The 26,347-nt window shown below is 45.0% G+C and overlaps 1 protein-coding gene across 3 annotated transcripts in view; it reads right to left on the bottom strand.

Annotated features, from left to right (window-relative positions):
* The window catches only part of LOC138473240 (caspase-7-like), an 865,808-nt gene that overhangs the window by 563,500 nt on the left and 275,961 nt on the right, over positions 1–26,347 (bottom strand). The window contains exon 1 of one of the 3 annotated variants that reach the window (XM_069611855.1): positions 21,986–22,106. The exons of the other annotated variants lie outside the window; for them this stretch is intronic. The gene's annotated coding sequence lies outside the window, so the exon portion shown is untranslated. Of the gene's footprint in view, positions 1–21,985; positions 22,107–26,347 lie in introns of those variants that run through there. 3 annotated transcript variants of the gene reach the window in all.

Here is a 26,347-nt window from a genome sequence, read left to right as displayed (position 1 = left end):
TGTCTCATTTCTACAAGCTACCACGTTCAATCAACGGATGATGGAGGGTTTCAATCTTGTTTAAATCATGACAAAAACAACAAATCCGGGAATCTCTTTCTATTTTCAAAGGTGCTCCAAGTACTCATTAGGGAATTAATTTAAGTAGTGAAGTCCAATATTAAGCGCCTTTTGTTCAGCACTAATATACAAGAATAACCTATATTTTTAACAATCTCTTTTTGTGATTATCCAATCATCAACCCCAAGTTTTTTCTTAATAACCATAGGGGTTGACATCAGAGTATCAGCAGAGGGCTCTATAGGAATAAACAATTTGGGACAACGATCCTTCCAAATGATCACACTTGGGTCCTTTTTTATTAAATAACAAATAATTAAGCACTATATGTAAAGGACCCCCTCTGCCAATAAAAATGTCCTAAACAGAGAGAGCATTTTCCAATTTTCCATCGCTCTCAAGGAGAGTAAACCTAGTTCATATCGAGGAATTAGGGCAGGAACAGCGGTTGGCAAATGGAAAGCTCTTCTCCAAAATAGACCGTCCAAGGACTCCCAAGGAATGGTAGAGCCGGACAGAAGAGCTTATGCCCCGTATGATAAAATCAGAATAACTTTCAGCTTAGAAATCACTTTTTATTTGTCCAATTTTGTGTCCTTGCATAGTAAAAAAAAAGTGCAAATAGCAGATTAATCACCAGTCTTATTTTGCTATAAGTAGATCCCATTTATTACTGTCCTAACCTACACATCATGCCTCTCCTGGTTCCTAACTGACAGCTGGCATGTTGGCATTGGGGTGGATCATCCAGACCCACCCTCCCCATTTTATCCAAGCCTCCCTATTCCACATCACTCTCTCCTACTTTCCACATATATTGCGTTGGGAAGGATTCCTCAAACGCATTCCGAATGCACCCTCTACCCCACCCACTCTACCCTGCCTCTCACTCCCTTCAATGTATAGAAATGCGGGGGTCACCCTCTCAACTGCAGCAGTAACCTGCTAATTAACCCCTCTGACCTCCACCCCATCCAGTCACCCCTCTTCCACAATGCACACTTTTACAGCACAGAAGCCCTGCTGTTGCATGATCTGCACCCTTCTCCTTGCTCTCATCCCTACAAGCAAATACCTTTACTCCTCAGCATTCAGAGGCACATGACTGTCTTCATTAGAATATGCAGACACCCTTTGCCAAATACACACAGTCCCTTCCTTGCCAATATTCCCCACTCCTGCCTTCACAACTCAGTTTCTAATTTCTTCCAATGGATAAAAGGCTGAGACGGTACTATTATAAATCCAAAGTGAGAAAGATACATATGCATATCTGCAGTAGTCTCACAAACCTCTCAAGCCAATATCCATCCCCTCCTCCCTTTCTGCGAATAACCTTGCTCACTATTTTTCCTCAATTATTTTTTAGAATTCATGACACTCTCACAGTCCACCTCAATCCATCCCTACCCTCCTTCTGTCCACCACCTCTCCCCCTTACCTCTTTTACCCTCGACTACTTCTCCCCTTACTCTCCAATCAAATTATCCAATACATCCTTCGAAGCACCAGCCCCTCTTGCAGTCCTATTGACACATTTGCTCCCTCAATGGTTAAAAAATTAGTATCAATCACTGCCCTTATCACTCAAAGCTCTTTAACTTCCATCTCTCTCTCTGTTGGACTCTTCCCTGCCTCTTTCAAAACTGTTACTTGCTGGCCCCTATTGAAGAAACCCTCTGCTGACCTAAACATCCCAGCAAACTATCACCCAGTTTCCCCATTATTTAAAGGTCATTGAGTGGATGATGTTGAAGCGAAGGTGATCACTAAGTACCTTGAGGATAATGGCCTTGGATGTCCAGTTTAATATGGCTTCCATAGTAAACACTCCACTGACACTGCACTCATTCATGTCTCCAACTTTCTCACTGATGCTCACCACTCCAAACTCTCTTCCATAATCATCTTTTTGGACCTCTCAGCCGCTCTTCTCTCCTCATCACTCTGCAGGAGCTTGTGTTTTGCAAGGTTGGTCCTATAAAATCTCCTGGAACTCACAAACCTCTGACCCCACCCCTCTTCATGTAGGCGTCCCACAGGAATGATTCATTGGACCCCTGTGCTTCACCCGCTATACAACTGCCTTAGGAAGACTTATCTTATCCTTTAGCTTTCGCTTTCACCTCTTTGCTGATGATACTGACATCTTTTTCTCCTTTCCCTCCTTCCACCTAGCCATCTTGGAATGGGATACCAGCTGCTCCACTACAATTCCTCACTGGATGGCTCTCCGCTGCCTCAAGCTGAACTCTTCAAAGATGGAAGTCAACTTTCTCCTGGCTTTTGATGCCATCCCTTCCCTCTTTTATCTCCTTCCCGACTGATCTTCTTGCTCCCACATACAAGGCTCGCAACCTTAGGGTTCTTTTAATACTAACATCTGACTGTAACTATTCATCACTACCACTGCCTCTGCTTCTCGTAATCCTCTCTTCAACACTCAGAAAATGTGCCCTATTCTTACTAACCAATCTTCATCCTTGTGCTCAGTAAACTTGAATACTTTGTCAAGCCTACGCCTTGACCTTCCTCTCTCCTCCTTACTCCTCAGTTTTGCTACCTACACTCTCTACAACCTACCCAGATCCTCCCCCGCTTCGACCTACAGACAAGACTCTGGTTGCCTCTCCATGTACAACTGCTCCCTTTTCAAGTCCCTTCTCCTAATCTACAAAGTGATCAATGGTCCTTCTCTTCAGTACCTGCCTGACTGTGTCTCTGCTTACTACTCATCTTGTTCCCTCCGCTCCTCCTCTCCACTCAACAACACTCTTCCATGCCCCTTCATTGCACCCTCTCGCTTCCACTCTTACTTCCAGGTCACCCCGCTTCACTGGTACCTGCTGCTCATTACAATCGAAGCCAGCCCAACCGTGGATGTCCTCAAAGCTCTCTTAAACTCCACTTAACTTGCTAAAGAGTGAGCTCTCCCTGCCGTTTCCCATGTCCTCGCTACCTGACCCTACCACTGCCTCCAGTGATGATTAATAATGTAATTTTATATACTTATCTAGTACTCCCCTTTAGTGTAAAGTACGTGCCAGCTTTGGTTAATGTTACCTTTGAAAGTCACCTGTTTCTTATGCATATTATTTTCTGTTTGTTTTGTCCCAGGTATATGTACCATTTTCTTACACCCTCAAACTGGCTCACCGCTTGTTTGCCTGTTTGTGCTACTGTACAGGCATCCTTTGCGGGAATGACCGGGCCACCTGTAAATGTGTTAGTGTAAGTTTTCTGATGCAAGTTGACAGCCCTGTTCTTCAAATAAATACAAATACCTAACCACCTTACCAACTCGTGAAGTCTGCAAATACATGGTCAAAGGCACAAGCCAACCTGTTTCTTTTTTTTTTACTATCCTTCAGGTCTGATTTGAATCAATCATATAGCCCACATTATATAGACCCTCAGCCAATGTAAGTTGTATCCAGTTTTTGAAATTACCCCCTTTGCTGCCAGTGCCCCTGCCATCAGGGATATCGGGGCTTGTGTTAAAGAAGGCAGAGCTGGAAGCCAAACACAATGCCCCTACCAGCACCTCCGATTGTTCAAAAAATGTGTTTTCTCTAAAGGAAACCTGGATCCAACAAAACGCAACAACCCCTTCAACAGCAACATCCAGGATGCATTACTCCAACCTTTGCCTTTTTTCCCCAGACATCCCCATATGTGAAGCAACATGTTCCTAAAACTGCGGGATGGATGAAAGATTGAACAGCTGAAATATTGTATTAATTGAAATAAATGTAGTTTTCCGCTGTTTGAATCTGTACACACTTAATAATGTAATCTAATTTAGGAAGGGTAGGCTAGAGGAATATTTTGAATCTTGTTGGAGAATCATTTATGGTGTTTACTTATGCTTTGGTTGGATTAAGCAATTAGTGATTTCAAGCTAGGTACTGTCACTGTAACTCCTAACAGAAATATTTCACCTGTTTTATTAAAACACTAAAATGTTTTAGTTTAAATTGAATTACCTCTTGCATACATCTGGGCAGTATGGCGAATCAATGGTATTTGTCCCTTCTCCCCAAGAGGAAACCACCCCCTTTGAGTCCAGGGAGGTAAACCCGCTCTGCAAGACCCTCCCTAGGGGTGTGCAAAAGTGGGAACTCACAGGGAGTGACTCCCCTTAGAAGATAAGGACTCCTGTTCCTGTGAGGAGCTCCCTGGATCAGCCACACTATCAGCAAATATGGGACTGCTTACTGTGAGGAGCCTGGAGGCATTCTCCCATCTACTCCCTTTGGGTCCTCTTCTTAGGTGGCCAGGGAAAGGCCATTGCTTTTGGATCCTGACCCTGGGGATGGAAATGCGAGGGAGCATCACCTGGGTGGATGGTCCTTCTGGAGTAGGGAGGGGGTGTCTTCAGACGAGACACGGTATTTCTCATTTCCTTTTCTGAGGAACCTTCCTTCCCAGAAATCTTTACAGGATACTGGCAAACCATATCTTTTCCTGCCACTAACATTGACCCTCAGGTGCGTCATCAATATAAAGGGACAAGAGAGGGATTAGTTAGGAGGACAAACCCTCATGTGAGCAGGTTAGACCTACATCCACCTTTCCTTGTTAATACATGAAAATTGTGTAACACACCCTGTCCTCCCACTTCCTTTGTAAGTCATCATCTGGCACTGAGAAGAAAAATAGCACTATAAAACACTACTAGCATAGTAAGGCATGTTGCACTTATTGGGGTCAGGCAAAGGATTTACACCTGCAGCCACTTGAAAGGCTACAGGTGTATATAAGGAAAGGCCAGCAGACCATGAGGAGAGATCGATCTGGGGCAAGACATCTGCCTGGAGGAAGAAGACCGGGAGAAGATGCAGCAACCCGGTACAGGGAAGGCTGGCGAGGTGCCGGTAGAAAGGTCGCTGGGCGATGCAGGAGAGCACGAAAGACACGGCTGCCCAAGCGGGCTGAAAAGAGGTCGGAAGCCCTGCAGAAGCCAGTGCCTCGTGTTCCCCGCTGGAGATGGGGAACACTGAAGAAGCAGCGGGAAGGTTCGGAGGCGACAAGCGCTGCTCGTCAGAGTTCCTGGAGAAGGACCAGGGAATGAGAAACAGCAGAGGAGAAAGCCATAAGCCCGGAGAAGCTGCCGAAGACAGGTGAGTGACGAGAAGGGAATAGTCATTCTGGGGCACTCCGGGGGCTGGGCTTGGGCACAAGGAAGTGCTGAGCAAATGAAAGATCATAATAAGAGGGCCGTGAGACTGAAGGAAAGTTTTCTAAATACTCAACAAGCTGCAAAGTGTTGTATGCATTACTGAATATGTGCATTTTCGAATATACAAAAAGCAAGCAAAAGGCACTGATGAACTAACTATATGCAAGTATGAACTAAATGAAAGCCAGTAACCAGGGCTTGGGAAATAATGGGAGAAGCAAGTGCTAAGCACTGGGGTGAATTATGAAGTCACGTTGTGACAGAGGCAAGAATCTGCCATGGATGAAAGGAAATACAAATGGACAATTGACACAGGTTCAAAGAGGGAGCCTGTGTTAGCAAGGAAGTCCAATGTGAACAAGAGAATATTACAATGTGCCAAGGGTTCTCGGTTGCGTGGCCTGTAGTGGGTGGACCGTGTGGTCCGACAGCTGCGCCTAGACCGAGTAACCCCGGCTTGGAGTGAACCAAGAAATTCCAAAGTACTGAAGCTGTTTACCTCTCAAGTATTGACAAGAGCCAGTTGGTGAACCACTGAAGAGCTTGAAAAGTTGCAAAATTGATTCTGAACACTTATTGAATGTCAAGAGAACTGACTTTGTTGAACTTGGGTGAGGGAACCCCCGAGACCCTTTTGAACTGTATTGAACCTGCGGAAGGGAACCCAGAGGCCTACTGGAACTGTGTTCTACACATTGTTTAGCTATAGTTGTGAGGGCAAATATAGGTTTTTGGAAACTTTTAAGTTGAACTTACTGACTCACTGTTATTTAGGTAGGGAAATCCCACCTTAGCATAGGGCAAGTTAGGCCTTATACCTGCCTGACATTTAATTTAATAAAGGTGTTTTTAGCTGAACATCAAATCTGTTGTCTGTGTCTTACTTCATGATGCCTTCACAAATGGTTTCAATGGTGGGATACGGCTCAACCGATACAAGTTGAGGAATCCCTATGTGGCTGAGAGTGCAACAAACCTCAGGGAAGGACACGATTGTAAGAGTTCAAGAGCACAGTGAAGTTTTGGACCTCAAATAGTCAATTTGCAGTCGGTTGCAGATCCCAGTTAGCCGTAAGATCTATTCTAAAAGTCAGAATTACTCCTTGATACCATTCCCTAGGCCACCCATCAGTTAGAACATAGAGACAACATTTTTGTAACCATTAGAAAACCCCAAACTTTCATTCGACCTGGAGCTTTGAGGTCCATGCATCAAAAAGAGGGATCCTTCACTAGCTATTTCCCCGGTTCTTTCCCTGAGCTAAGGAAGAAAGAGAATCAAAATCCAGCTAGAGAAGTGGAAACTAAGGCAAATGCTGATACCACCGAAGACCTAGAATTTGTTTCTATGTCCGACTCTGATGGGAGTTCAGGTGAGACCATATCTGCCTTCTCTAGACGAAGTAATGCCCAACTAGCTGCGCATCAGATACAGGCTGAAGCAAGATTTCAAACATGGTTGCAACGATTGATTGCTGCTCAGGAAAAATCAAATATTCCCCAGGGAGTGCTTCAACCCTACAATGAGGAGGATGATTCGGGGAATTTCTTCTTGAATTTTGAAAGATTAGCAGCCGAGTTTCGATGGGGGGAATAAAACTAGGTTACCTGGGACCCTTATTAAAAGGAGAATTACAGACCTCCTACAAACTATTAAACTTCCCAGGAACAGCCTCTTTTGATGTCCTCAAGGAAGGACTCTTGCAACGGGTGGGTCAAACCAGCAATTCCTACCTGCAAAAAGGTAGGAGTCTTAAATTAGGTCCCGGAGAAAAATCAATTGAGTTAGGAGAACAGTTAAGAATGCTCTGTCACTATGGTTACGAAGGAAAAACTTGCCCAAAGTGTTAGAAGCTTTGAGCTTAGAACAATTTGTTAATTTCATGCCCCCTTCGCTTCCGAGAGCCGTTTTACAATTGAATAAGCACACCCTCTCCCTAGCAATTGAAACAGCTTCACATTATCTAGATGCCAATAAACACTTCCATTCACTGCATCGAACCGAAGAAAGAAATGAGAACAAGGGATCATTTAAACCAATTTTTTCTTCTAAAGAAAGAGTTGATTTCTCCAATCGATCTAGGGATTCTAATAGCAGGGAAAAAGGGAAGATAGAAAGAAAATCAAAACCCAAACCCAGGGAAGAAATGAAGAGGGAAGAGAACAACAAAACCCATGATTGCGATTTGTTTTTCATGTAAAGAACCCAGGCACTTAGCTAGAAACTGCCCTTAAAATAAAAGAGAGGAACCCATGGAGATTGGGTGTATGCGAGCGGAGGAATGGGATAATCCAGAGTATTCTGACAAAGTGAAGACTCAGAGTAATTATTTTTGTGGAACATCCTGTAAGTCCACTTAAAAAATCTATCATAGTTAAAGGGATTCCCGTCCAGGCCCTGGTGGATTTCGGGAGTAAACAAAGTGCAGTCAGAGCTGACCTAATACAACCCAAGAAATTAGGAGAGGCTTCCCTACTGAAAATAATGTATAATGTGTGTTTATGGAGACCAAGAAGCTTATCCCAAGGTGGCTGTACCTATCTAAGTGAAAGGTACAACCACCAACTTTCCTTCTGCCATCATCCCGGGGCTACCAAAGGATACCATTATTGGGACGTCCCTAACTTTCCATCATTACTAACAGAGATCCACAATCACACACCACAATCCTCACCATTTAAAACCTGGCAAGAAGAACCTTTTCCCAATCCAGCTTCTGTGTGGAACTGGTCATGTACCCCAGCAGAAGTACCACCTGAAACCCCTCCTGAGAAGTCGTCAGCATCTGTCCCTTGTGCAGGAGGCCTTATTTATAGGAGAAGGGTATGTGGGGAGCCTGGAGGCATCCTCCCATGTACTCCCCTTGGATCCTCCTCTCAGGTGGACAGGGGAATGGCATTGCTTTTGGATCCTGACCCTGGGGGTGGATATGCGAGAGTTGAACTTGGGGAAGGGAACTCCGAGGCCTACTGGAATTGTGTCGAACTTGGGGAAGGGAATCCAGAGGCCTACTGGAGTTGTGTTGAACTTTGTGTAGGGTACGTAAGGCCTACTGGAGCTGTGTTAAACTTGGGGAAGGGAACCCTAAGCTCTTTTTGTGTGGAACTGTTTTGAACTCAGGGAAGGGGCTGAAATGCAAGTCAAGAGCTGGTAAAGGTTCTGCACTTTATTTGTAACACTATTTCTTTTGGTGCTGACATCCCTATACATTGTTTAACTATAGTTGTGAGGGCAAGTATAGGTTTTGGACACACACAGACATTTAAGTTGAACTTACTGACTCAGGCTGTGCCTAGTTTCTTTAGGTAGGGAAATCCCATCTTAGTATAGGGCAAGTTAGGCCTTTCACCATCCTGACATTTAATTTAATGAAAGTGTTTTTAGTTGATCATTGAATGTGTTGTCTGTGACTTGCTTCATGATGCCTTCACACTACTGGGAAGAAGAATGCAACATCCTTATATGTGGCTGTAAGCAATGCGGAAGCCAAACCATTAGAGAACGTAAAAGATGCCCCTTTAAGAGTCTTGCACTTAACTGAGACGAGTAGAAGAGAAAGAGAGAGAGAGACAGAGAGATAGAGAGAGAGTATTGGACACAGGAGAAGTCCCCTGATGTGATCGCACCAAGAAGGGGCGGAGTCCAGACTAGCCGCAGAGCCCACGACTTTCGAACAGGTGAGGATCGCCAAAGGGAGACACTGGGAGACTGGCGAGCAACGCACTGGGGAAACCGCTGCCCAAGAGAGAAGAGGTGTCCAGGATCTGGTGGTGGTGTGAGCAAAGAGTGATGGGCAAATGGCCCACACAACTATGCCGAGACCATCACTGCTGGAAGTGAGCCGAGCCCCCTATCATCTGCATCTGAAGAAGGCAACAGCCTGAGGGGAAGCCGAGATCAGGATGCCGACGAAAGCTGAGTGGGAGGAAACCGAGTACCGAGAAGAATACCTGAGCAAGGTTCTCATACTCACCCAAGGGTACCGGGGAACACAGGAAAAGCAGGAGGCAACCGGGAAAGGAACACATGAAGAGTACAACTCACCCCAGTCACAAAGACGAGTCAAGAGGAACGCAATTGTTGAATTACCAATGTGAAAGGTGTCTAGAGCCAATAACCAGCAACCCTGTAAGGGGAATAACGTCCATGAAGAGTGTAACTCGTCCTCGTCAGATAGAAGAGACACAAGGACTAAAATTGTTTGACTGGCAATATGGAGAGCTCGCTGAGCGAATACCAAATAAACCCAAACGGGTAATAGAGAAACACTGGAAACAAATACCCTGGGAGGAAGCGATAAGGTGTCATAAGCCAAGAAAGGAAGACTATAGAAAACACGTCCCACAGCCGTGTCTTAAGAAATATGGTATCATAGAACCAAGAGAGCACGAGAATAGAAGAGAAAGCACTAAAGAAAGATCCCAGGAGAGAGACATTCTACAAGGGGATCAAGTCCTACACAATCTAATCAAGGTTGAATTGAAAGACTATAAAACAAGAGACAAGAGTGTGCAAATGTATCTAAAGACTCATTGTCCAAAACATATCCGTTAAGAAAGCACACAACCCAGGAGTGTTGTCCAAGAATCAAAGAGCTCATGGAGGAGATATCGAGGCTTTATTGAAGAAGATTATAATAAGAGGAAACAGGTGAAACAGAGACATTTCATCCAGAGATTATTGAATAAATCACTAACTCAAGAGAATAAGGATCTTCTCCTGGATGGGTCTAAGTCGTTTATCTTAGTGGTAGGGTCAGGCAGAGTTTTTAATTAGGACTTCCTGATGACTGACGAGTACCTCTAGTTCTTTTAAATAGGTAGGATTAAACTCTTTAGCGATAGGGAAAGTTAGGCGTTATGTATACAATTTAATTTTAAAAAACCACTAAAATGTCCTTACAGTGTCTGACTTGTTCTTACAACCAGGATCTAGACCACTGAGATATGCAGGACATTGTAAAAAGTGCATTTGGCCCTGTGTGAGGAAGATGCCAATCCAGAACACTGTTTTAAGGGAAAACTATCTTGCTCAAGCACATCACCTGCAACAATGGGAGCAAGGTTCCCATACTCACCCATTTGGGGGAAGCGTAATATTGTGCGAAATGCAATTGGCCCTTTGGGTGGAACATCTCCTGATGAAGTGCTGTTTTTAACTATGTTGTCCTCTTGAAAGAGGGGACGGTGGCAGCAGTGGGGGGTGCAGGAGATAGGGGAGTCAACGAAGTAGACAGGGAAAAACTTTTCAGATTTTTGAGGGGATCACAGTTACAAGCAAGACTATCATGGAGCACACAAGCTCGGTATTAGGAAACAGATAACTTTTGGTAGTGAGGGAAATCAGTGGAAGAAGAAGGGGTACCCGTTAAGCCATACATTCGTCTCAGTTGTGTCATACCCAAATAAACAAAAATATTTATTACATTTTTTCAAGAGCAATATACAGTATGCAATACAATGTACAGAACACATCATGTGGAACAAGGGATATAAGGTTAGGAAACAGTGCAGTGTAGCATTTTTTAAAACACACAGAAAAAGAGGATGGTCAGATTGCATAGCTGTTGGAATAAGCCAGGAAGTTGATGTATAAGGAGCCTCTAGGACTTTCCACGTCACCTAAAGGTTGCATGCATGATGCTTTGCTCAGCCAAGTGATGGCATAGAGGTAGGGTGGGAACAACACCAAAACACTAAAACCCAAGAGGCGGACAGAAGAGGAAGAGTAGCCGTGTAGGACTAACTGAATACCCAAAAGAAAGCACTTTATGCAACGTATCTGTACTAGGATTATCTTTCATGTTCTCAAGTCCTGTGGAACGTAGCAAGATGTCTGGGGATGGGGAGATACCAGGATGCATGAGGACCCAAGATGAGAGCCCACAAACCTGTTGGTCAAAAGATTCAGGATGAGAGTCCAGACCCAACCTGAAGACACAAGGGTGCAGAAAGGAATTCCTCAATTGTTTCGGCACAAGAATACCAAAGAGGCGGTTAAACAGACAACACCAACGCCCTGAGAAAGAGAGAGAGAGGCAAACATCCAGGAGACAAGGGTGAGGACAGGAATAGAAGTATGCAGGGCTAATCCTAAACACGGTAAGTGATCAGAGTAAGGGAACAGGATTTAGAGCCACAGTACCTTAGGAAAATACAAAAACTCAGCCCAAGGGAAAGGCAGATGTCCAAATGCCTAAATAAAAAATTAGGAACACGGCCACACCCCAAAGGAAGAAAACAGAAAAGCAAGAGGGAGAAACACTCAGCTGTGCAAATACAAGGAAACAAACACGCCTTGGGAAGCGTGGACCTATATTCAGCTGTGGGTAATGAAGGTTGCAACTATCAAAAGGTCTCAATTATGTTTACTTCAGCATACCGAGGACCAGAGGTTCCGTGCATACAAGCAATAGACCAGGAATGCTGGAGTATATTTACTAAAGCAGTGGAAACCAAAACACTCTGGGAAAACCATTAACCAGGATCCCAGCGTTCTTGCCAGGCGAATCACCAGTCCTGCTACTCATTAGGGTGAGTCACAAAAGCACAAGAGGCTCGAACCCTGCAAGAATACCCTGTGGTAATTGGTGAGCATTAGCAAGTGCAGACCATGACAGAAGAAGTGTTCAAACTGGCACTGCAGGCAGCTTCTCTGATGATCCAGAATAGGTACGGTCACTTTCCATGCACACCTTGCCATCAGATACTTCATTCTTTCCTTGCTATAACCAAACTATGCAACCTTACATTAAATACTTGACACAATGTTGACACAGTGTATTATGGCCCCAGGGGGTTCAAATCTTTCCACACTGATTCTGGTCCGAAGGGCCTTTATCAGGACATCAAATAGACATAGTCAAAACAAGCGCTCAGTCACAGATCTGAAGAAAAGTGTTAACTCAACGAGTGTTCCTTCATGAACATGTCTGATGTATTGAGCACTGCTTCTTCATGCCTTTGTAAAAGAACATCCATACATGGCTGCCTCTAAAGACATACTTCACAAGATACAACAGGAACCACATGTTTCAAGTGTGAACCCTGAAGATTCTGAACTGAAGGGGGCCTACACCTAGGTGATCTGGAACAGCAGAGATGCTTCACAGCATTTACAACATATGCTAACTACTCTGAGGAGTCACAATTAAAGTCATGCTTCCCTAGCATGACAGATCTGATTGGGGAGACCTTTTGAGTGGCTTTCTTCATCCTGGATAGGTTGCTTTAACATGTGGCGGCTCATGTGGCATGAAGTCAACTCATAGGCTTGTACAACATGTCTGCAAAGGTACTGACTGCCAATAACAAGACCCGCATTTTCCTCTGTAGGAAATCATTTCCATCAAAACCATGGCAATCCATTAAACTTGAACATACAATGGCACAACTTGGTGCCAAGGCCTATTATGCCACGAACTATACAGTCATGAAATTGCCAATGCTTAGAAAGTATGTACAGAAGTAAAGTTAGTTGTAAGGGCCAGGATCTCTCTCTCTCTCTCTTTCATCACAAAAAAGTGAAATTGTTGCTTCCTCAAATGAATTATCACATGCCTTGACAAATCCCAGGATGTCGTCCCTGCTTCCCTAGGGGGAGCCCCTTCCCATGAGGCCAGGGAGGTGAGGCTGCTACCGACAGTTCCCCTGGGGGTGGTACTCAGTGAGGATCACATGGGGAGGGATCTCCCCATGGGACCAGGGACGACGATCCAGGGAGAACATGGTTGTCCAGCAGACAGTAACAGTAACCCATATCTCACCCACTTACCATATCCAGACTCCACCTACCCCACACACTTCCATATGTCTCTGAATTGTAGATGGTATCACTCCCTCTACAAATAGTGATATGAGGAAGAGTATGGTTAACTTAGGAAAGGTGCACGCAGACACTTGGATTAAGAAGAACACTGCCAACCCAGTAAAGAGTGAGAGCATGGACAGACTATAAAACCTAACCCAAGTGAATTGCAGCATACAATAAAAAGGGAAAAGGACTTTGTTTAAAGAGAAGCCATGGAGAATACCGGGCAATTCAAAGGCAAGAGGAGAGGGGAGGCCAGGAGAGCACGACCACGACTCTTATCCGAAGCAGAGGCGTCTCGGGAAGGTCTGCAGTGGACGGACTGGCAGGAGACACGCAACCCGAGGACAGGGGAATGACTAAGAAGCACTGCAGCCCCTGCAGAAGTCAGAAGAAGATCGAGCTAGGTCGGTGAGACCCCCAGACAATAGCAGAGCACCGATAAGCACCTTGTGAGCCTCTGGGTGGCTGGGAGGTATCCAGTCATTGCATCGAATATAAAGCACTGAATGTCAAAAGCATCGAAAAAAATGCATCAGAAAAATGCATGCATTTTTTTCAAGGGTAAAGGTTTTATTTTATGTATAATGGCTTTTAAAGGGGTAAAAATTGGGGGTCGGGGGACCCCACATTAAAAAAAAAGAAAAAAAAATGCATTCAATTCTTTTTTTTGTTGCTTTTTTTAGATGCTAAGGCATTCGATGCTTTGGCATTCGATGCAATCACTATAAACCGGCTGGGAACGGTTGGTGGGAGCCCAAAGGGTTGATGACTAGCAAAGAAAGGGTCGGGACCCTCAACACGCAGCAAGCAGCCTCCTAAGTCTTCTTTCTCATCGTAGTACTTGGGAAAGAAAGTTCCCAAATACTAAGAGCCAAAAGAGTACAGAAATAAGGGTCTGGGACCCACAGCTGAAGGGTGAACTGTCCAGCAGATAGACAGCACACGACAGGGTAGTGAACCAGGGCTGTCCACCAGATTAGTAAAGCGGACAGACTGTCCCTGGATGGTTAGTGAACCTGGGCTGTCCAGAAGAATGAGAAGCCTGAGAAAGGCCAGGGGAAGGGAGACATTCTCCCATCGTTTGTCGAACTTGCTGAAAACCCTGAAAATGGCCAGGGGAAGGGACACAATCGCCCATGGTTTGTTGAACATTCTAAAAAATCTGATAAAGACCAGGGAAATTTAGACATTCCCCCATTATTTGTTGAACTTTCTGAAAAGCCTGAGAAAGGCCAGGGGAAGTGAGACATTCCCGTAGTGTTTGCTGAACTTCCTGAAAAGCCAGAGAAAGGAAAGGGGGAAGGGAGACATTCCCCCACCAGTATTGAACTGTCAGAAAAACCTGAACAAGGCCAGGTGGAGGGATATATTCCCCCAGCAATTATTGTGTTGCCTGAAAAGCCTGAAAAAAGCCAGGGCAAGGGAGGCCTTCCCACCACAGAGACTTCAGCTACCAAAACCTGAGAAAAGATTGGGGGAGGGGGACATCCTCCTGGCATTGTGAATTAGGACCAGAGGGAAGGGACTCATCCCCTTGGTCAGGAAGACTGAAGAAAGTCAATTCCCAAGGAGACCATAGTGAAAACAACAATGAACAATAAGGGACATTTCAGATCAACTATCCCTCAGAAACCCGGTGAACTTGGAACGTTATGTTGCTTCAAATGAGACTGTAACCTGGGGAAGGGAGACATTCCCTCAAAATACAGTCTCAGTTCGGAACTATTAAAACCCCTTCAGATATTTAGTTTCATTCATGGTATAAGGAAGGAAATAGGTTTTTGACACAGGATGGTGGACTCTTTACTTTGGACATCCTGTCAGACTCTGTAGTTCGTTCATTTGAGGCAGGGACTCCCCTCTTAGAAATAGGGCAAGTGTGAAGGTATCATGAAGCAAGACGCAAACAACAGATTCAAAGTTCAAACAAAATGTATTTATTAACTTACATGTCGGGATGGTGTAAGGCCTAAGTTTCCCCTCCCCCATCCCTGCTGCGCCCTCCCCCATCCCTGTTCTCTCTCTGCACTCGCACGTGCTGAATGCTCACAAGGCCTTGTAGGGCCGCCTCTCTCTTTCATTATTATATTTACCTTTCATTCCCATGTTCCCTCCCTGTTGCCCTGTGGGCGCTTTGAAGCGTAATTTAATTGATGTATAAGCGCCTTACAAATCCACAATAAATAAATAAATAAAATAAGGTAGGACTTCCCTACCTAATGAAACTAAGGATAGTCTTAGTCAGTAAGTTCAACTTAAGAGTCTGTCTGAGTGCAGAACCTATACTTGCCCTCACAGTTAAAGCTAAACAAGGTGTAGGGATGTCAGCAACAAATGAAATAGTGTTCCAAATAAAGTTCTGAGCTTTTTCCTGCTTTAGGCTTACTTTCCAGCTCCCTTTCGCCAAATTCAAAGCAGTTTCAAAGTCTCGGGGTTCCCTTCGCCAAGAAGACAGCGCAGTTCCCAAAAAGGCCACAGAGTTCCCTTCCCTAAGGCGCCAGCTCTTCCGACTTGCCAGTGTACAATAAGTTCAAGTCTCTTGATTCTCACGACCAATTCCAGGTGTAGGCAAGGCATGGTATCACAAGTATGACACAGACACAATAAGTACAATTTGTAAAACATTTATTGAGGTTTCTGGGGTTTGGAAAACTCCGACTCTGCCCTATAACAAAGATGGGAGTAGTCTCGACCATCAAATGATAAACAAACCAGTCCTAAAAGAGTCTGTCAAATCAAAATGGCCTATGCTAACAAAACCTAATGCCTGCCCTATCTCTTGTACAAAAAGTGTATAAAGGAGAAATGTATGCAAAGGAAAAATCAGCGTTCAAATTAATAAAGGTAGCTAAATCAGGTCTCCTCCCTGCTTTAGACCCCACGGAATAAGGTGCTCTTTGTAGGCAGGATGACACACTCTGGCTCGGTATCTTAGTACAATAAACAGTTCCAAAACGTGGATCGAGGCTCGCCTGGCCTTCGATGTTAAAGTCTCTCGTTCTGACTGTCAAACAATGTTTCACATAGGTCCCCCTCTGACCTTTTCAAATACAAAGTTCAAGTAGGTCCCCCTCTGTCGGGCTCTGACCTTTTCAAACACAGAGCTCACGTAGGCCCCCCTCTGTCGGGCTCAGACCTCTTCAAGCACAAAGTTCAACAAAACTTGAAAAGGGGCTCCCTTTCCCAAGCTTATTATACTTCGGGTCTCCATCAGCCAGGCTCAGACCACTTTCGAAGATTTTCGAATGTGAGTGGGTTTCTTTGCAGACCTCAGCAGGACCAATTCAACTTATAGCTCAAGATTCAACTTCCAATCTCCCCTTCTCTAGGAGATAATTCGGCTTACTTTGCTTTTGCACTTCATTCGCTTTATCGTTACAAACAATGCACCTTTCACAGAGAATTTCGAGTGGTATACTTCTTTTCGCCGGACCACTCCGTTACTCACTATAGCTGATTCCACAGCTGTCTTTTACTTCCAAGTTCATTCACAGGTTTGCCTTTCTATGTATCTCATCCACGTGTGCAGTCTTCACTGGTGATATAATGTTGCCACTTCAAACTTTCTTTAACACACACCGGTCTCTCAGGTCACTTGCCAACTCATTGGCTTTGTGTGTTTCTTTCTTGGTTCTATGTTATCCAATTCACGAGTCAAGGTCAGTTCCACAGGCTTGGCCTCGCCTCCCAACACTTCTGTTCACCCGGGAGGGTCGCTGGCATCCTTGAAACACAATGCAGTCTTCACTTGTGGGATCTGGCCTTCTCGACGTGTCTTTTGCGGCCTGTCGGAGGTGAAGACCTCCAGTAGGGTTTTCGACCCGCTGCTCTTGTCCCCTGGTCTGTCGCTCTGCTCCAGTAGGTTTGCCTTCGCCCCGGAAGTCCTGCTCATACTCGTGTTCCGCCTTGCTTAGAGTGTCTTTAGGGTTTGCCTTTTATCCATGTGAGGAGAGCTAATTGGTATCAAGTGTATGAACTTGAAGTCAAGTGCCTGACTTTGCCTGACACGATTAACAGGACATGTCCAGTACAATGTATGAGAGTTAGTCTTGTTCCTCTCAGTCACCCTCTTGATCGGCCCCGTATTTGTGTAAAAAGGGGTGAGGAGGGAGTTGGGACCTCAAGGAATCCTAAAAAATAGGATGGGGTAAATGAACAAAAAAGGGGGGAATATCGCATCTCACCATCGGCTGCCTCAGACCCACGCACCAAAGACCCCTCACCCAGGTGATCCCCCCGCACTGGTCCACCCTTAGGGTCTGGATCCAAAGGTGATGGCCGTGCCCTGGCCACCGTCAGGTTCAGTTAATATAGATTGCTATCCTTCCCATTGACTTCAGCCATCTTAGGCACCTGAACTTTCCTTGACTTTTCCAGACAGGGTAACCTTGATCTAGGTGCAGTTGTCGGTCCACCCATTACAGGTCACGCAACCGATAACTCAAGGTTTCTTGCTCACAGAGGTTTCTCTTTCGCCACACCTGTGCTTTGGTTTGCATTCACTCTGAATTCTCCTTGTCAGTATATTGGCTTTGCCACAGTGTGTTCTTCCAAACAACTTACTACGTGGTGCTCACTCTCTTTCACCACTTTTCTTTCACTTACTTCATAAGTGTTCACCACTTGCTTTTCACTTTATTCATAACTTGCTTTCTACTTTATTGATAATGTTTCATTCTTTGCCTTTAACTGTTCATCACGTGTGTTTCACACCTGTTTCTAGTTCATTCATTGGCTTCTAACAGCTTTCCTTCAATTCGGTATTCAATAATGCTTGCAAAGCATTCTTTGATTCGATATTCAATTATACATGCTTCTCAGTTACTTTGCCGTTCACTTTAAAGTTCAGTGTTTGTTTGTAGTAGTCAAATTACCCCTTACTTTGGTTTCACGGCCACTTGCATATACATTTCCTTTCAACAAGCATCATCATATGCCTTGCAGCAGCCCCCAGGAGCGCCCTGGTACGAGTGTTCCCTTTTCCACTCAGCGGTCCTCGGCTGCTTCTCTGGGAGCTTACTCTTTCCCCTCTCAGGTCCACGTACACTTCTCTGCATGTCTGCGAGCAGCGCTTGCCTGCTACGAATCCCACTGTGGGTTGCCGCTAGCTCTGCCTCTCACATGTGGTGCTACCGGTGGCTTGCAGAGCTTCTGTGTCCCCCGAATCCGACAGCTCCGGATGTGGGCAGCCGACAGAAGGGACTCTGTCAGCCTTAGTCCTTTCACGGCCCGCTGGGACCCACTGTCACTATTTCGTTATGGCACAAACTGCTGTTCTGACCTTCAGGCAGGACTCTCCTCGGCAGCCATCTTCTTTGCAGGAATTCAACCCTCTCAGGTCAGTCTCTCTCGACCCGGCACCTCTCCTGCTGGTTCTGGTTTCCCCATCCTTGCTCTCAGCTCCACCTTTTATGCACCTGTTACCCATTAACAGGTTGCAGGTGGGAGCCCTTGAGTGCAATTGCCTGACCACAATTACTGATGTTCTCTGGACATGCCTGACCCTCACAATAGTTTCCAGGCCTCTTCCTCATCTCAGTACCAGAGTGGTATAACTGCATGTTAGGGTGCACAACTCTTAGTCGCCTCTTCTTGTCCAAGTACTACAGTGGTATAGCTGTGGGGAATAAAAAGGTAGTGATTGGCAACAACCTATAAAAGGTAGAGGGAAAGTAAGATATGCTCTCACAAGGGAAAGGGGGATATCATGCCTCACCTAAAGACCTTCTCTTATTCACCCTCTTCCTATTGTCACTACCTTGACAGCATTTTCTGGGGTCATCCTGGAAGGAAGAAAAGGGAAAGGGATGACAATATCCCATAAAGGCTGCTGGGACTGGTTTCCTCATGGGATGGAAAAGGGGGATACTGTGTCTCACCCAAGGACATCTCCCTTCCATTCCCCAAGTCTCCTCTACCCAGGTGATCCTCCCTCGTATATTCACACCCAATGTCGGGTTCCAAAAGTGATGGCCCTTCCCTGGCCACGTGAGTAGAGTATATCGGGGAGAAAGAAGTGAGGACATCATCAGGCTCCTCACACAAGATAGGTCCTATTTCTTTTCCTTTATATCACAATAAACGTCTTTTGCCATTCACCATGCCACCGTTGTGTCAGACTCGTACTTCTGCACCCTTACAATGCGTATCTCATTACGGATGCAGTCTTTATAAACGTAATCTCTATTTCTTTCCCTCAGTGCAACACTTTAATGAATCCAAATTGATTTTTAGAGGACTATGATATTCCTGCATGGACAACAGGAACAATCTATGCAAGTATTTGTATATGACTTTCCTTTTAGAGTTCCTATGTGAAAGCCTGCATTTTCCTTTCATAATGATTCTGATAGGATTCATAGTACCTTCTATTTGTACTCCTACATTACTTTCGATAGGAAAACAACTGGCCTCTCTGAGAGTTCTATTAATGCCTTCCAATATAGAGCTCAGATAGTTCAGAGAATTGAGCACTGCTAGTGCTCGAATCTGTGTTCAAAGGTACAGGTTACAGGTTCAAATATCGTCTGGGTTGACTCGGCTCTTATCCTTCCAAGATCAATATATTATCATTAAAATGGGCAACGATAACAAATGTTCATCCAAGCTCTGTGTAAAAGCAGGAAATGCATGCCAAGGTCATGCCAGACCAATAATACATGTCTTTGACTCTCCGATTAGCGGCTTAGATGAAGGAAGCGCGATGGATGCGATCCACTTGGATTTCAGCAAAGTTTTGACATTGTTCTACACAAAATTGGTGTGGGTTGCAGGGTTTTAAAGTGGATTAGAAGTAGCTAATTAGAATGTGACTTAAGTTCACCATGTAGGGAGGTGGTTACCCAGTGGAGTATCACAATAAACAATGCCATCCTTTTCAATGCTTTTATCAGCATCATTGCATATGTGATAGGAGGGGAAATTTGTCTTTGCACGTGGCATGAATATCCGCCAGTTCTTTTGTTACAAGTAGTGAAACTCTGAAGCAAGAGTTCAGAAATCTTATTGAACAGTCCAAGATGTGGTAATTGAGATGAAAGTCATTCATTTGAGGCAGAGACACCAAGGAGATTATTACAGAATTGGGATGAGATGAAGGCAGTTGGGAGAGAGATGTGGATAGGTAAATTCTGATAACCAGGGAGGGATATGAATGGGCGAGGCAACACTATAAAAGGTACTCGGGCACCTAATAAGAGAACAGACAGAAAAACAGGGTACAACGAGAGGAAATGACAATTTAAAGAACAGTGTCAACACACAACAGGGAGAAAATGGGTAGCAAATGTGTAACAATATGAGGCAATCAACCACCATTTAGTGTTAGACCACGGAACAATATATCCAACCACTTGTGGAAAAGTTAGCACTTGGTGAAGATGGCTAGATGCTGATTCATGGCACATTGGGAATAAGGCAGCCTTATTTGCATTGCCCTTGCTAGATAACGTATTGGCACTGTACTGCTACAATGTATGTCAGGCAGTCTATATCTGAACATCAAATGGCGCGAGAATCCTAAACCCATCTCTTGGCCACTACACCTTCCTCCCAGAGAGCAGAAATTGGGTCTTCGACAAGAAACCTGTGATCAAGCCAATTAGAATGTAAGTGGTCAAGGCAGAGGTATCTTGAAGTGTTCCGGCATGCCCTCAACCCAGAGGCGTTTCTAGGAGGGCCTGGTGGGAGCGGTGGGCTATAGCCTTTTGTCTTTTGGATGTAGCCCCAGATGGAATCTCAGGGGCTACAACCGAAAGGATAACTAGCCCAAGGTCCCGACAATCCTGACATTAATGTAGCCCCAGATCTTTTCCAGACCTAGCAACAACCCCTGCATCAACCCATGTTTGAAGGCACAAAGAAACCGGAACTGAACTGTTCAAACCTTTAACTGAACCATGAGATGCAGTGAGTAAGCAACATCAGATAGGGACCCACCATGCGTTTCTGCCAGACATTTAAGTGCCCACTACTCATGGTATACACTTAGAGGACAGCGTGCCCTCTGTCATTCAGGAAATGCTCATCCAGTCCTGATTTTTGCCTTGGCATTCTTTGATTTGTAGTTTTGCTGTGCCTGTTTTAAATCTGGTACTTTAGGTCCCAGAAGGCAAACAAGAGGGCAGGGTTGTAAGACCAGCTCTCAGGTGCATGGGGAGTGTTGGCATGTATGTATATAGTTCACTGCAAAGTACCCTGTAGGGGCCGCAAGATGCCATGTTTGGTTCTACACAAACAACTGTCATAAAAAAAGGAAATTGAGCCTCCCAATTGTGTTTTAACTTCTGTCAGAATAGCAGTAGAGTGCTGTGGAGCAGAATATCAATACTGCAGAGGAGAGATTCTGTTAAGATTAGGACACTCCTTAATGTCATGAGTTAACACGTATTATGAAATGTTTATTTGCAACTGTTTGAATTCAATTGTTTCTTATCTAATGTACTCATTGTTATACCTATTAGGTTAGTAGTCAATATTAAGATACACTTTACTCAGCTACAATACAGTCATTGCAGCACTATGAGGTCAGCCGTCTCGGGTGTGGAATGTTGTGATTAGAAGGTGGTTCGAGAATGATGACAGTTGAGTTGGAGACTAAAGCCGTGTGAGTGCCTGCTGTCGTGTACTCTTACTCTTAAATAAAGAGTTAAAATGATCCCTGCGTCGGGTCTCATTTAACATTGGCGACGAGGATCAGCACGCAACCCTTCAGCACCCCCCTGCCTCTGAACGGATCCGCTCTGCTCTTACAATGCTCCGGCAACCATAGTCTGCCGTTGAGCCCAGCAGCGACAGCAGGCACAGGAAAACAGGTCAGGAGGTGCATTGGGGGGTGGGGGGAGGTGGGACGTTCGGTCCTCCCGATACGTTTCCAAAAGGAAAGCCGGCATTCATTTATTGACTTTAAAAAGGAAAGGTTACCACTCACTCGGTGCCGTTGGCGGTTGCGGCTCGAGCTGGGACACACATCACTGTGCGCTGCTCTCCCCGACGCGCGCTGGCTGGAAGCCCGGACTCATCCCTCTTACGCATGCTTGAGAACGTTCGGCACGCACGACAAAGGGGGGCATGGCCTGGTAGCTCTGCAGATTCCTGGGCTTAACCACTTAACCATTGTGACACCAGTCACTAGGAGACAGTGCTCGCCAAGAGAAGCTTCTTAATTGGTCAAGCACTGCATTGTTACGTCGGCTGCTCAGAAGGAGTTTTTTACATTTTTGTATTTCTTCTCTCTGGTGGAATTGTTCATTGTGACAATAAACAATGTAAATGATACAAGGGAGGAATAACTTGTTCAAGACTTACATTGCCTATTTCTGCACAGCATTCTTTGATCTGATTGTTCTGGAGGTAATGGGCCTCATTACACGGAATGCGGTGAGGGTTTACCGGTACCGGTAAGGGCACCGGTACTGGTAAACCCTTACCGCCTTACTACGAGGTCCCTTTGCGGGACCCAACCTCAACGGCTGGTTAAGGAACGGGCCCGCAAAGGAACCTTGGTGCTAATTACGGTACCAGAGTTTGCGGTACCATAATTAGCTCCTTCCCCATTCCCATTGAGCCGTATGGGGCAAAAATGGGAATGGGGAAGTGCCTTGGTGAATGGGGAATTGCCGCCCCCGCTCACCTTGGAGTAGGGCGGTAATTCTGCCATCCAACAAGGCGGACACAGTAAAATACCGGCGGCAACCATGGCGCTAATAGCGCCATGGTTACCGCATACCGTTTAATGAGGCCCAATGTCTTCTGATCAATAAAGAGCCACCAGTGCGGTTTCACACACACAAAGTAGCATTCTAGGACACTGTACAAAACCAGTCATGGCTGCAACAATACCACCACCCACACCATTTCTGGCTGAACCTGGTCGTCCTGTGATCAGGTGAGACAGGTGGAAAGGTATCTTTGAGAACTACCTGGTGCCATAGGAGGAGATAGATTCAGTTCTGCCAGGAAGAAAGCCTTGTTATTGTATAATCTAGGGCCAGAAGGGCGCAGTATCTTTGATGGCCAATCGAGAAACCAGGTACCGGAGGCCGGAGATGCTGATGAATGTGCCATAGCCATAAAGCAAATAGAAGAACACTTTGAGCCCAAGAAGAATATAACATTTGAACGCCATACGTTCTTCCAACGCTCTCAAGAACCCTCAGAATCAGTTGAGTCATACATAGCTTCTCTCAGAACACTCAGTCATACATGTGACTTTGAAGCGCTTACAGACTCTCTGATTAGGGACCAAATGGTGAGGTGCACCAACAATATGCAAATTCAGGAGAAGCTCTTGGCAAGAGATGTCACCTTGGAACAAGCTGTTGAACTGGCGAGAAGTGTGGAACAAACAACACAATACATCAAGGAAATGAAGATGGACAAACAAGTGCCGCATGCAGTATGTGCGGTAGGACAAAGGAAGAAACCGAGCACTTGTTGGAATAGAAGAGAGGGATGGAACACACAATGCACCAAGTGTGGGAGTCCCAAATATGGTGTGAATTTCCCCACATGCCCCGCCAGATTTGTAGAATGCTTTAAATGTTAAGCGCAGGGGATATTTTGCGAATGTCTGCAGAGACTTGTCAATAAACATGGTGGACGCAAGAGAAACTAATGGTGATGTGAGCCAGTCAGTTTCGAACACTTCAACGGTGACACCCACCCAAGAAGTGGCTCCCAGGCACATTTTCAAATTTCGGCAGTATCTGGCGAACAAAGTGGGCCTTTGGACGAATTTGAAGTGGACGGAACGAAATTAATGATGAAGGTCGCCACAGCTTAACCTTGGACTATCATATCGGAAGAGACTGTAAGCAGTGTTCTGAAAATTGATCTGAAGTCACTAGGGGCGGGCAGGAGTGCAGCCTTGTGGGTATGGCGAGTCAGCTATAGACATTGTAGGACAGTTCCCAGGATAGGTGTGGTACAAGGGTAGGAGATGCACAGCCAAAATACTAGTGGCTAAGAAGGGCGCCTCATTACTTGGATGGGAAGAACAAAAGAAGTTAGGTGTGAGAGTTCAGGCTAGTGCATTGGAACCAGTGATAATTGCGGAAATGGAGGACAAATGGTCTAAAGAATTCCCAGAAGTATTCACAGAAAGATTGGGCAAGCTGAAATATTTTGAACATGACATGAAGCTCAAGAGAAGCTCTCAACCTACAGTTCACAAAGTTAGGCATGTGCCTCTTAACATGAGAGAACAATTATGAGGAGAATTGGCTGATCTCATGAACAAAGGTGTTATTGAACCTGTGGGGGGCACAGAATGGTTGTCACTAGTTGTTTTGGTCACCAAAAGCAATGGGAAACTAAGACTGTGTGTGGACCTAAGAAGTTTAAACCAGAACATCCTGGTTGAGAGACATCCTTTGCCAATCATTGCGGAAACCTTAGCCACCTTGGGAGAACCCAAATGGTTTTCCGTGATCGACCTATCGGCAGCGTACCATCAAGTACCACTTTTCAGCCAATATCAGCACCTCACAGCTTTCATTACCCCTGAAGGAACGTACAAATTTCTCTGTATGCTGTTTGGTCTAGCATCAGCTGCCTCTGTTTTTCAGAAGGTTATGGAAGAGATTTTGAAGGGTGTAGAGAAAGTGACTGTATTTCCAGATGATATATCAGTGTATGCGGAGGATGAGAGTGAACATGAAAGAGTGTTGAGATGTGTATTAACAAGATTGAGAGATGCTGGTTTATCAGTACAAAGAAGTAAATGTAAAATAGCTGTTAAAGAGGTGAAATACTTAGGTCACAGTATATCTGGTGAAGGCATCTTACCCAAAAAAATCACTGGTAGATAGCATCAGCAGGGCACCTCCACCCAAGAACAAGGATCAGTTGAGGTCATTCATGGGCCTGTAAGAATATTATCACAAGTTTGTGAAAGGTTTTGCATCAATATACTCTCCTTTAAGGAATTTGCTCTAAAAAGGGGTGAGTTTTAAGTGGTCTGAAGAATGTCAAACAGCCTTTAAATCTATCAAAGAAGGAACCGCTCGAGTGCCGTCTCTCAATGGGTTTGTTTCAGGAAGGAAAACATCCCTTACACCTTCACGTTGTCTGTTGATGCCAGTTTACTAGGTTTGGGGGCTATGTTATCCCAATATGATTCAGGGAAGGTGGAACATTTAATAGCTTTTGCTTCTAGACCATTGAGAGGGGCAGAGAGGAATTACTCCGTTATAGTGAGAGAGGCCTTGGCAATGTCATGGGCCATTTCTCATTTCAAGTTTTTTTATGGGGTCAGCCTTTTCAAGTCAAGACAGATCACAAGCCGCTGGTACAGCTCCTGAGCAGTACGGATTGGGCCAAAGGCTCACCGAGAATCTCAAGATGGATGGTGGAATTGTTAGGGTACAATTTTAAAGTATGCTACATCCCAGGTAGAGAGAATGTGGTCGCAGACTGTTTTTCCAGGCTGCCAGTTGATAGTGATGAAAACACAGAGACAGCCAGTGAACAGGATTTCAGTATAGCTGAGGTAGTGTGTAATGCCATAGACAAGGAGGAATGGCTGCGAGCGGACAATGAGGACAGAGAGTTGAATCAGGTGAAGGTTTGGACAAGGGATGGATGGCCCCAAAGAAACAATGTGGATAGATGTTTTGACACATTTTATGAAGTAAAGGAGGAGTTAAATATGTCTGAGTATGGGTGCAAACTCAGGAGAGGGAACAAGGTAGTGCCTCCGTGTGGTGTTAGATCCCAATTGGTAAATGTGGCTCATCAAGGGCATCTAGGAATGGGAGGGACCAAAAGGTATTTGAGGCAGTCATTCTGGTGGCCAGGTTTAGATAGTGAGATTGAAAAGAGAATCAGACACTGTAGAGAATGTGAGAGGAGTGATAAAACCAAGACTGTAAGGGAGGTACCACTTGCTCCTGTAAGTTTACCTGGAGAACCATGGGAAAAAGTAGCAATTGATTTTGTGGGACCCATACCAGAACTTGGTGAAGGTTACAAGTACCTGGTGGTAATGGTAGACTACCATTCCAAATGGTTAAGAGTGGAAAGCTCTCCATGAAGCAACCACTTCTGAAATGATTTCGTTTCTGGAAGATGTGTTCTAGTTACTGACAATGGAGTACAATTCTGTTCAGACAGGATGTTAAATTTGTTTTAAACAATTCTGCATAAAGCATGTGCGAACAGCGCTATATAATCCAAGAGCCAATGGGCTAGTTGAGAGAGCGAATAGATTTGTTAAGAGTGGAATACAATTGGCATTGGCGTCTGGGTTGGAATGGTTGAAGGTACTCAAGGAGCTAGTTTGGAACTACTG

This window comes from Ambystoma mexicanum, chromosome 8 (genome assembly GCF_040938575.1).
Source record: "Ambystoma mexicanum isolate Mex_15411 chromosome 8, UKY_AmexF1_1, whole genome shotgun sequence".
NCBI lineage: Eukaryota > Metazoa > Chordata > Amphibia > Caudata > Ambystomatidae > Ambystoma > Ambystoma mexicanum.
This window is presented reverse-complemented; position numbering and strand designations above follow the sequence as displayed.